General features: G+C 41.4%; 1 protein-coding gene across 12 annotated transcripts in view; it reads right to left on the bottom strand.

Annotated features, from left to right (window-relative positions):
- The window catches only part of LOC126051298 (poly(rC)-binding protein 3-like), a 520,061-nt gene that overhangs the window by 109,671 nt on the left and 396,922 nt on the right, over nucleotides 1-13,468 (bottom strand). The gene's annotated exons all lie outside the window — the stretch shown is intronic.

Here is a 13,468-nt window from a genome sequence, read left to right on the forward strand (position 1 = left end):
TTACTTGTTGTAAGTACACAGTTGGTTTAAATCTGGACTTACAACCTGTTTTTCAAATAACAGCTTCAGTCTGCTTCCAAGCCACCAAGGTAATGGCTGATAATAAGTAGCTATACCTCCTAATCAGCGAATGTCACAATAAGCATAGTGCATCTATCTATCTAATCTTTTTTGGCCATGTTATTATGGTTTATGAGCAGTTTTACCACCCATATGTTATGCTGTCATGTTCTTCTAAAAGCTGGTTATTAGGATTAACTGGAGAAAGTGAAATATGAATGCCTGTATAAATTACAGAGCTGAATGCTGCTGAAAGCAAGGTGTCCTAGGTCAGAGGAAGACGTGTTATGCATTGCAGGGCATGCTACTTATTTTAGTAGGAAACCCACAGAATTTGCTTTGGCCTGTGCGAGGTTTTCTGACGCGTTGCCACAGTTGGCTTCATATGGAAAACAACAGCTGACCCTCATTTATTTCTACTCTACTAATATGTACCACGGACGTCTGTACAAAACAGTAGAATCAATCCTTCTCCTCACCAACTTTAAAGCCAGATGCTGTAATGACCGTGTTATTCATCCCATTAAGAGCACTGTACCTTATGAAGAATTATTGATACCCCTTTCTGACCTTAACAATACATCAAAATGCAGAGGCCTACTTTCATTAGGACAAAAAGGTCATGATGAAATCAGATATGCTTAGATGCAGAAACCTTCATTTTTGGTACAAAATACAAGACGTACAATGGGGTATAAGTAGAAAACAAAAAGAACCCCCCCAAAACCAAAACCCACAGAACCCCTTGGGGATCTGTGACTCACAACAATTTACTTGTATTATGAATTATGATTTGCAAAGGAACCAATACTGTAAGACTGTTTGGGGCAGGGGCAAATCTCATTCTGTAACTTATTAGCAGAAGTGCTATATGCAAAAGACGGGAGGCACTTATTGTCCTCTGCTCAGCACCGAGGCGGCCCCATCTGACGTTTGGGACATTGCAGTTGCGGGAAGTGTGGAGAAACTGGAGAGAATCTAGAAGAAAGCAACATATTTAAGAGAGTTCCTAAAGCTCTGACAAGGAAGGAGAGACTGCAAGGTGGGGTTTCCTAGCCTTTGTAAAAGAGGAGAGCTTTCTGAGAGGAAAATGTTCTTATAAATGAGGACAGTGCTGTTTTTCTCCACATCTGTCTGGACAAAAAAATTACTGGTTTAACTTGCAATTTAAAAAAATAAATTATTCTGTGATTCCCATTAATGAGAGGGCAGACCTCCTAACTAAAAGGACCACAGAACAGAGAAGGAGACTGCTGCATGCAATCCTGTTCACTTTAAGAAAAAAATCCCGTAAGAGATAATGTAATGATAAATAATTCTCCAACCTAGCGGAACTAGGTGACCTTTCGAGATCCCTTCCAGCAGAAGCACCGTAAGAACTGTGGTGTTCTGCAAAGCAGAGGGGAAGAGATGAGCCCCTTTCCTCTGTGGTGCAGCTTCCCATCTCAGCTGAACAAGATGGGCTGGCAGAGCCCGGTGCTCCTACCCAACGGCCCGGAGGACTCACAACAGCCCACATAGCAGCACACTATGATGTATTTATCAGTAAAACACTAGCTAAGACATTTCTGTGACAGCTCTTCCTACGTTATTAGAATGGCAATTTCAGTATTGGAAGTTCACTCGCTTCTCCAAGGTGGACTCTTCTCTATTCCTAAGTTTCAGCATCCTTCCTTTCTGACATACACGTCTTTAAACGTCTATTCTATTACTATAGAAGGATTCCTGCAAAAGAACATGCAGCTTATAAATTGAGACCCTTTTCGTAACTGCCTCCGAGATTCAGGGAAGAAAAGGTCTTTGGCCAAAGTTGCCCATGTCCGGTGCCAGGGAGTTTAATTCCGCGGACGATCAGCAGCACTGTACCAGAGACACGAAGCTAGCGTGGCAATCTGTAGACAGACCAGCATCCATACCAGTACTTCGATGACCTTATACGTTGAATGAGCCCACAGTTGGCTGCTAAAGCAAACGGGATGCCAGCTGATGATGCACAGCATAGGCGCCGTGTGTTCGCAGTGCTGTCCCTACTAATGAGGTAGGCTGCTGCGCTCCGCAATAGCTGGAGTTTCTATGGAGCTTTTATCTTCAGCTTCAGCGAGTTACAATAATCCAGCCTGGTTGTGCAGAACGCGTTCATCACTACTGCTAGATTCACGGCAAAGAAAAGGAAGCGTAGCTTCTTGAACAGCCAGAAGTAGAATAATTAATTTCTGACTATTTCTAGCATCTTGGAATTGAAGTACTAGCTAGAGTAGAAGGCTGCACAGGACTCATAATGCGTTGAAAAATGAAGGTCAAGTGCCTTCCCAGAGAAAAGGGGTCACTGCCTCTTCTAGTTCCATCAAATCACTCACACTAGATACATTTCTATGCCGTGGCTTGGATACGACCTGAGCCAGTCGCTCTTGCTGAGTAATTTCACAGTATTTTGTGATCTACATGTCAAAAAGAGTAGGAAGATCAAGTATGGATGTTAATATGATTTAAAAGGTACTTTGCAGTAGCAACAGCTAGAGACACAATTAGGTCTCTGTCTTTGCTAGTCATGGAAATATAATGAAAGATTAGTATAAGTAATTACATTACAGTGGTCAAAATAAAAGAGCTAAGCACTGCATTCTCTTTGGTGTCTGTACTCATTTGCAAGTTTGAAGTAGCAGCTCCTTAACGTCTTAGCCGTGGTAATATACTGCGGAGGCTGTATTGCAGATGTACCTTTAGCATTCTATTCGCTCCTTATGAAAGAAACCTAAATAAAGGCAGCACATAATGGTACTTTGCAATGTATGTTGGATGAAGCACTTCTCTGATACACAACAGCTAAACATTACAGTGTAGATATATGAGAAGATGGGCAATGTTCCGTACTCTGCATTAGAAGCTGCTAGTAAAGTAGCACCTCATAGGTGAGGTGACAGCTTAAAATGTTCAATATAAACCATCTTGGTTGGGGGGAGAGGGGGGAATCCCATGCCAGCAAATTAATTCTTAAAGTGGTCAAAACCCCCCAGTGTTCCAACACTGTTCTTCTGAAACAGCCTACCTTGTTAGTTAGTACTAACGCTTTGGAGCAAAGGGAGGTTTGGCAGCAGTCGGAGGTAGCCTCTTATGCCAGGGGGAGAAGGGAGGGAAAAGAGGGAGGGACTGGCTTTTCCCAGTGACAGACTCTAGAATATGGGCTGAAGAGTCTAGAGGGCATATGCTCACAGCGTTAACGACAAAGAGGGATTACCAGGATGTTTTCCCCTCTGAGGTAATGCGATGAAAAAGATAGAGCTGCGCATTAAGCGAGATAAACATCTGACCCTCCACGGAGGCCCCAAGACCTGCAGTACTTTCTGCAACAAATGACACATTGTAATGCAAAGACCTTGAGTCAGTGAATGTGACTGATGGGCGCGTCTAGGACATGGTACCCACACAACCAGACATTATCAGAGCGTGAGAACTTTCAACCTGAGAAGATGCCAAAGCGCGCCTCGGCCTTAGTCATTCATGCCTTGCTGGGATAACAAGGACTTGCCTCGCAAGGCAGTTTTGCATTCAGAGAAGAGATGTGACCTTTCGATTTCTCCATCCGTTGTGGGCCGTTGCTTTCTAGCACCAGCTGTAACCGCACAGCTGGTGGGAAGCTACAAGCAGGCTGGCAAGGTAATGCCCTGCAGAAGATGACTGGACAAAGGTGAGCAGGTACAACGTCCATCCCATTCCCACTCCAGTGGAGCAGCAACCGTGATTTGCAGGCTCGGCCATCGGCACAGAAGCCCCCAAGGAGCGTTTTCATTTTAGAGGTCCCAGGCACGTCAGGAGCGCACGCCTTCTGCTACGCCCCTCGGGTAGCGGTGGGATGCGCACCCTGTCCCTAGGAATACCCTTCTCCTCATTAGGGGGTTACAAACGAGCTCAGCGTAATGCAGTCCTACTGGCGATGGCCCGCCGGGCATCACTTTCTTACATGCTGCCAAAGTTTAAAAGAGTTCAGGTTGCTTGCTCAGCCCACGAATCTCATGTAGTATCACTAAGTAGTACCCAGTAAATCCTCAGCTGCTGCTATAAAATGAAGTAAAATGACCAATAAGCACTATTTTTAACCACTAAACTTGTTACTCATGCAATATATGCTTCTGTCATTCTCTGAGGGAAAAGTGCCTAATTGCCTACATTATATCTCACTGGAAATGTAACAGAGACGACAAGACAGGCTACTGAGGGATGAAAATAACCATCGTGGCAACTTGTGGCACAAGGGCTGACCCCAAGAAAGAGGCATTTATTCTGAAGACATGTAGATTATAACAGGAGTTTTGAGAAAAGCACTGCCAATTAAGGAAATTGTCTGACTTACATCAAGGAAGTCACGTTTACCGAAATACTATTTGCTTAATTTTAACCCATATGTATTTGTTCCTGTGTGCAGGGGTGGAGAACAGCGGCATACGAGATTGATGAAATCCTGACTGCCCCCCCCAATATCCTTTCTGCTGCTCTTGGGACTATAGCTCAGGGTAATACAGAAAGATAGTTTTCTGAAAAATTATAGTGGCCATCACTTACCTTTGAACATATGGTCATTTTGACATAATCTCTAGCAGCCTTATGGCTTAATACTTTGTTTTTGCCTCGACAAGCAATGGCGTAAACCTGTATCTTTTTTCCTTTTTGCTGACTGCCCATCACTCACACACATTTACACAGAGGAGCATACAGGGAACAAATAATAATAATAATAATAATAATAATAATTAGTGACATTACATTTCTGCAAACGCAATGGGTAGCCATTTCTCAGGAATCCTCTATGTCCTCTGCACACAAAACTTGCAGACCTCCAGAACAGCTGCTACTTATTAGTAGTCTATAAATCTGCACACCCATAAATGTGTTGGATGTGCTTGGTTATCTATCAGATATGCAGAAAGGTAATGGTGTGGCACACATTAGAATTCATGAATGCACTTTTTGTAGTGCCTTTTTTTCCCCAGAGGTATATTCAGGCCAAATCAATGGCCTCCAGAAAGTGGTGTTGATGCAGAGCACGGCTTGGAAATCCATTCATGAGGGAGGGTGACATGAAAGATTAATTAGATATTTGTACTTTCTGGGGCCACGGTTGTCACTTTTGCGGAAAGGCACCTGTTACGTGCAGGTATGTACCAGGTTTGACAAAATGGGGCATAACTGGACACGAAGCCTTAAAAATTCATACTTGCAACTGAAAGTGTAAATGTTTAAAGGACACCACAGCCATTGTTCTACACATGCAGCGCGCCACGTGGAAGAATGGGGATGCGCCAACATGACCGTTAAAAGGTTTGTAGCAATGACTACCTGCTAAATGCAATGCAATTAGAGAATACTTCCCTATGAATTAAATGCAAACTCTTTGATATGTGACCGAGTGAGCACATTTAGTTACTATTAGCATATTAAATACAATTTAAACCCCATTCTCAAGCACCTGATTTTTTTCCCCCCTAAGATGGCAGTCAAGCAGAATACAGTATTTCCACACCAGGAGCAGGAGCGGGGCTGGAAAGCTTGGTGAGGCATGAAAAATTGAATTGCAGCGAGGCAACGGAAAGGACATTGTTGGGCAATTACAGCGCTCCAGCGTTTGCAGTCCGCGAAGGCTGCAATCATCTGCAACGACAGCGTGGTGTACGACTCCCCCAAGGCAGTGCACTCTCGTTAAATCAATTTGTCAGAACCAGGGCTGCTCCCTCCCTTCTGCAGAGGAGGCCCACTGGAGCGGAGGACAGCTGGGGTGCACAGCTGTCTCTCTGCAGCAGATCAATTAGAACATCAAAATTCATCTGCTAATTAGCAAGCGTGTACAGAGGGGAAAGAAACCTCCCTTAAATGAATCATTTCCACGTATTAATGAATTCAGTGACATCCCAAATTTCGAGCCTAGCCCAATGAGAAGAGACGTAGCCACGGGAGGTGCTGGCTAACACGAGGAGACGATTTCGTTACCACAAAAGTTGAATCTGCTGCTGAGGTGAAATTAAGTTCACTAAACCTAAAAATTTGCACTTCCACTATCAGTGAAAGAAGGCCCACAGCTAGTAGAGCTACTACGGTGTAAACAGTGATCCCTGTAACGCGGCACTGAGAGTAAATACGAGCGGGAGCAGGAAAAATTCTAATCCCGGTCAGCCTGACATACCGCTTGCGTTGAAATACGCTGAAAAGTCACTGGACTTCTGTGGTTGAGGACCGGGCCTCAGGTCAGCAATTTTTGTACTTGCTTTTATTTATCTTTATATTCAACCTTTGTGTTATTTGAATGACACTTACTGTTTATTCGCATGTTGCAATGTTGCTAAGGGGTGTTTTTACAAAAGAACTTGGCCAAAGTCAGCTGCTGATCTAATGCTGTTTCAAGGCTTAGCAGGACAAGGTCACTATTATTATTTTTTTCCCTGACACTTTTAGCCTGGTTAGAGAAAACAAAAAAAAGAAAATAAAAAGTCATACTACTTTTTGCAACAAAGCTCAGAGTGTAGCTGTTACTTCTTGCATGTGCAGTTCCCAGCCCAAAGAGGAGCCAGGAACATCGATTGATAATACATAGAAAATTAATTTCTTCAGCTGGGACACGTGCCACCAGCCTCCCTGGTTACTTCCAGTGCCTCAGCCATCACAGCCTAATTGCGACGGACTTGAGCAGCTCTTCTCTGGATACCGAGCACAACCCCTTTGTTCTTCGAAGTTTGTCTAAGAACACTCGTACGTACGATGGGCATCTTGTCAGAAATGATTAAGGAAAAAAGAACATCGGTGTGGAGAAGAAGACGACAAAATCATCTCTCAGAAACAGTAACACAAAAAGGGAAACAGTAAAAATGGTATCAGCAATGACCCTACTGCTCATCTGAAGCAGTTGATTCACTACAGTTGAATCCGTTTCCCCCAAGGTGTTTATTTTGTAAGGCTCCATTTTCTTCCAATTGTATGTAGATGTGACTTTTAGGCCACTTGACACCAAATAACTGACTGTGAATCATTATTTTAACATATATTACTGTAACCTGCAGCATGGAGAAGCCACCACACACGATACCTACTTGGAAACGATAGTCTTTAACCTGACACACAGGTGCTGACTGCTTACCTTGTTCTTAGGCATAGATTTCCCTCACCAAGATTTTTCCTCTTTTGTTCTTTTAACGGCACTCATTAAAACTAAAACTGCATTAGAGGGCTGAAAACACAAAGCCACACAGCAATGCCAGTACATGAGGAGCTGAATTCTCTAAGGGGAGGCTATGAAATGTTATTGCTAGCTCTGCTGCAGTAAAACAAACTGCCACAGAGACTCATGTCCATTCTCATCTATTGAAGGAGGTGAGCTGAAAATAAGTCACGGAGGAGGTCAACCACGATACTGCAGTGCCCCACTTGCCCTGCAATAACGAAGAGCATGTATGAAAAATGTTTAATAATACAGGGAAGTTTTACCACCACCCTCACTTCTTTTCAAACCCTGCACCGGACGTTCATCTTGCACTGATTTCCATGACACCCAATGAAGCTTAGGCATGATCAAGAAGAGTGTGACCCACCAAGTTTTACAGCTCTAAGCTGCCATTTAGTTCTAAATTTCTTTGAGTGAGGACTGCTGAATACTGCAAGCACCGAGCTGTAATATATACTCCATTAAAAGCAGTCTAGAGAATGTGACATTCTTCTTATCGTATTACCTCAGTTACTGGCAGAATAATATAATTATGATTCACATTGAAGTGGCCTACAGAATGAATTTAATCAAATTTTAATATAAAATATGGCCACTCAGAACATATTCCATTCAATAGCTTGTTCAGTCAAGATTCTGTGTAGGGAGGGGAAGTGCGGTTGTCATTCCCAGTAACAAAACAACAATCCTTTTTAAGTCAAATACAGCGTCACGATGTTTAAGCAGACAGTCGAGGATGCATTGGTGTCACTGATATTGTGCTGTACTCTGTATATAATTTGGCATGGATGACTGCTGCATCACTTTCAGTCTCTTATGTTTACAATACAAAGCTATAGAGAAACTTAGTATTTGAGTGCTCCTATCAAGGAATAAGTAATTCATTCACTGAGAAAAAGTCTTCTCCTACCTATATTCATGCAGACCAAGTGGCTGGATTCTGTGCTGAAGGACACCGGGGCAAATTCAGAGCATAGTCATCGAAAGCACACCAGTTGCTGCAATTCTACACCGTTCTGACTGAGCTGATATCTACTGATTTAATTATAACTAAATGACTTGAAAGTCGAGTGTGTCCCATTGATCAGATCTTAGGTGACTCCAAATGCAAGGAGATACTGCATAAGTGCATAAAATTCTCATAGATAGTTTTTCAGAGAGTCCACTTGGGAATCATGGTTGCAAGTGTTCAGATACAAAACTAATGCAGAAAAGACACAAAAGATACTAGATATGAGAGGTATTAGGTAATAAAAGCATTTGTGCAGGAGTTTAAGTTGATTACTGGGGACATCTGCAGCACATAAGCTGCTGCTTTTCAGTTTTAAGGCTCCAGCAAGGCCCTCACACTCCAGTAACACAGGAAGAGCTGTGATGGGTTAAAAATTCAGTGGAGAGCTACATTTTACTTTACAGCATCTGAAGATGCAGCCATGCACTTTACAACTATTTACAACATTTTAGCTATTTGACTACGACTTCCTGGCTGTTAATGAGATTTTTCCTGAAGGTGTCCATGAATTCCTTGGATGTCATTCAGGAGTTCTGTTGGTTTATTTTGTTAGGTTTTGGTTGTTTTTTTGTTTTTTTTTTTTTTCCTCTGGGTTTTTTGTTGTTGTTTGTTTTCGTAAAAAACCCTGTCCATCTGCTATTCTCCTGGGGCTCTCACCACATCCCTTACTGCCTCACAGCATCTGTCTCCTTTATCCTTTCCTTACACTAGCTCCATTTGCTCTTCTCCCTTTGCTTTTTTTCTGTTATTTTAACTTCTTTTTGGTTCCTATCTGCTACATCCGACATCTTTGTTTATTCTCTCTTCATTTCCCCCTCTCAGCAACCCTGTGATCCGCCATCTCACTGTCCTGCTTCTGATGACTTTCTCCCCCGGGAGGAACCTTCCTGCCATGTCCACTTTCTACTTCCCACCCCAGTTTTGGCACTACTTCAAGGCCTTTAATAAAGTTATTCCTGCTTGCACATCTCATGTCTCAGCCTCTTGCTTTCTCTCTGTCTCTGCTTTTATTTTCTCTGAAACTCTGTATTTAAAATGACTATAATTAGCCACAGCTTCATTACAATTCCCCTTTCCACCATTGCCTCAGAGATCAAGACGCTTTCTTCTGAAACTACTCCTTTAACTATACTTTGAGTGATTTCTCCTTCTCCCTACCACTCTCCTTACCTCTGCTCAGATGGTCATGGGGATATGGGCCTTTCCCAGCTACCTTTCGCAAATGTTCTCTGGTCTGGAGTTCTGTTCAATTATTTTATTTTAGGTCTATTTAGTGTCACATCCAGTTCTACTTGCATCTCCCCTCCATGTTGCTCTCATCTACAATCTACCAACTCCTTCCTTCCCTTCTTCACAACTAACTGAACCAATTTTTGATGACTTGGTCTTCCCCTCCTTCACTTAGACACCATCACCCTCCCATCTTCATTCAGCTAAAAGCCTTGATTCAATTCTTCCACCCTGCCAGACTAACCTTTCGTTTTACTTTGTTCCAACTAAGCAATAACATGATCCCACGCTGCCATGGTAGCCTTCTCCTATCATCTTTTGGTCTCAGCCAAAACAGAGCATCAACCCCTCCTCCTCACTCCTTATCTGTGATTTCCAGGTCATGAATACTGATGACTTTTTGCATCTTCTCAGTTTACTCTTGCATTCTTTGGCTTTCTTTGCCCCATGCACGTGCCTGCAGATCATCTTCCTTTTCCACATTTTTCATCCTCAACTCACTTGTTCTTCTGCCTCGTTACAAAGCATAGCAACTGTTTGGATATCTCACTTCCCACAAGCATTTTTACAAATACTGTTTGAAACTCTCCATTTCCATTTTTGACCTGCTGCAGTCTGGCTTCTATTTCTTGTACAAATTCCCTCCTTCACTGAAGGCTTTAGTGTCTTCTTTTTGGTCAGGTCTTTTAATCAGCACCCTGGCCATCCAACTGCCTTCCACAAAGTGAGTCAGAAGCTTTTTCTCCAAGAATTTTAATGCCTTTTTTTTTTCCCTACCCCTCCAATCATTACTTAAGAGAATAATCCTCACCTTCCCCCATGGTTTTCAGAAAAAACCTGACACAGGCGTGTCTTGTGTTCTTTTACCTTCCGCATCTTATTCCCCAACTTTATCAAGAAATTGGACTACTGTGCTGATATTATTGATTTACCTCTCCCATGCATAACCATCTCCTTTTCTCCAGTCTGTATTTTGATCTTTCGTTCTGATATCTCCTGTAACGATCAGCAAGTTCAAGAAGGACAGGGACAAAGCACAGTAGACCTTCCTGCTATTTCTTTCCCTGAATACTGCAAGGGCTCTATCATCTTTCGTTATTACCAATCACGCAATCATCTACCAGGATGCCATCTTCAACTCTAACCTCAGTGTGACTTTTGTCACCTAGTTACGTCCTAATCCTGCAAATGTGCCTGAGAGATGACCTTTTCTATTCATCCTCATTGCCAAAACTTGCATGTTGTGGTCTTTTTGCTAGTTTTTACAGCTCAGTGTTTCTCAGTTCATGCAAGAATTAAAGAATTGTGATATTCTTGTGGTCAAAGTAGACAATATTAGATGCATTTACTGCCAGAAAACCCTTGTTCAGATCTTTCAGGTTTTAATCCCTGTACCTACCTAAGGAGTGAAAGAGGCAGGCAGGTGAACAGAGAGGGACAGAGTCATACGCGTCTAGAGCGTGGGACATGAAGTCCTGTGTCCAATCTAGGGAAGTGAAACATGGAGGGAAAAAATAGAAAGGCAAAAATAAGGAAGATGTGGAAATAAAGAAAAGGACAAAGAATCAAAAAAATGCAAGCCAAGTTAGAAAGACAAGAACAAATGAAAGGAAGTGGGTGCAATAAATAGAGAAACAGAGAAAATGAAAAAAGTAAAAAAATAGTGGGGGAAGTCTTTGATACTTAAAAGGATATTTAAAAGAAATTTAAGTAAGTACGCTCAGTTATAACTTTAGGAAAAGAAACACAACCACCTCATATAATCAGACATCAACCAAAATCACTCTGGCTTAGCAGGAAGTATAAAAAATCTAAAATATTTCCAAAGTTTTCATTAATCTTTAACTTATTCTTGAAAATGGGGAAGGAATAAGTTTGGTTTGAGAAGACATTCCAAGTTAATAGCGCAGCTCCACAACCATGGCAACAACGAGTTGACTTCACGCTGCTGGGGTCTGACACGGGAGCTGCACGCACAGTACAGCGCTGGGATCGTGATCAATACCAAGAGAAATGCTGTGGGTTCACCACTCTGCTACAGCACAGCTACTTCATGTGTATCTTACCGTGCACGCAAGTCATAGTAGATCCTCACTTGTTTTAGGATTATTTCCAACTAATTTAAACTCATAACAGCTTTTTAAACATATCAGCATCTTAAATTAAAAATAAATGTTTTCGTCTCAGAGCTAGGCAAAGACCTTAGGAAAACTGGTTGCGTTTATAAACATGTATCTTACCTCTAAACAGAAGATGGATTTCCAGGTTATTCAAAATACACAAGAAATCCCCTATATTTTAACAGAACAGTGGCTTCAGAAACAAACTCAAAACTACTATAGATTAAACAAAATATTACCTGTTTGAACTGATTTCTACACAACTTCTAATTGATTAAAATTATGCTGAGTTGTGAATGTCTAAACATACTCTTTGTAATGAAGACAGATCATTAAATACCGACTGTTGTCAGAAATACTAAAACAAACACCAGAAAGGTATTGTACAAAATTAAAATATTAGATAGGTCATCTTCAAAGTTAACGCAGGATATTCCATTCTCAAGATCACTCTTTTCTCAGGGAGAAGATTAATTTTTGTTTGCCTCCTAATCTACACGTTTTAAAATAATCTATGGTGTAACTACGGTACTTCCATCTGTTCCAGAAACATGCCCTTTCAGTACTACCTTTTCATTTATCAAGACCATGATGAATATAAAAACAAAACTATCATAAATTATCACAATCAAGCCACTGAACATATTAGAAGTTGAGTAAAGGGAGATGCTGAAATAATTTGTCTTGCCAAGTGAAATGATGGAAAAGCTAGCAGTGCAGGGGGCAATGCTATGCATGGAAGAAAAATAAATGGAAGGGTCTCCATTTCACTGACTGCTCAGTGTATTTTTCTGTCCAGTTCTCTCTAGTAGGTTAATAGCTGGGCTGTCTTAACCATGATAGCCTTGATGACTGTACTGACAAGAAATCATGATCTACAGCAGATCTGCTTTTACAAAATGGCTGGATAAGCCCTTCCATTAACAATACTAATCAGATAAAGTATTGCTAATGGATGACCCTGCATCTGGTTAGCATGAACTGCTCTGTTTAGTATGTATATGCTGTCTTTCTCATGCAAGATCAAGATGTCACTGCTATAAATTTATACATTATGTTTGGAAAATTGTTTATAATTTATTCTCTACATCTGCTGCAACTTTGGAAAACAGAGAGCTGGTTCTTTCTTCTTGTCATTAAATCAGATTATTCTCGTGCACTGCTAAGGGTTTTGATGACCCAAATAACAAACAAAGGACCAACATGTAAGGACAGACTAGGAATTAATTTATATACTCACTTTTCCCTCCTGGTGTAAGGGAGTTATCTATAAAGTATGTCCTGATAATCACATTTCTAGGTAAAGCATATTATGAAACTGGAAGTATAATAGCCATTTGACAGATATGCTGCATAAAGCCATAGTGTCCTGAGCGCCAATCCCTTTATGTAGCTATAAAATATTTAAAGTACACAGTGTTTACAGGCAGTTAATAGATAGCAGTGATAAATCCCTTTAAGAAAAAAAACCTTGTCCTGTGAGCTTTATAGAAATGAGAGAAATCTTAAGAGGTGCAGCATCCACAAAATTCACACGCCAAGAGATCTCCCATGCTCTTTTCTATGAAAAGAGTGGCATCTGTGCCAAAGCGTGTATGGAAACGATTTTCCTTCAGTCCTGTGATGGGTTTGCCACCAGATCAGCGTATACTATTCACAAAAGCTTTTACAGCATTTGTCTTCAGTTAGTAAAGATCTCCCTTACCGACCGCACAGGTAACAGAACTTGGTTGGCTTTGTTCTCTTTTGCAATGTAACATGCAAAAAGAGAGCAAAACATCACCAATTAATACAACAGCAACATTTTGTACCTACCTCATGGAGTCAGTGCAAAGTCAGTTA

Source organism: Accipiter gentilis, chromosome 27 (assembly GCF_929443795.1).
Source record: "Accipiter gentilis chromosome 27, bAccGen1.1, whole genome shotgun sequence".
Lineage (NCBI taxonomy): Eukaryota > Metazoa > Chordata > Aves > Accipitriformes > Accipitridae > Astur > Astur gentilis.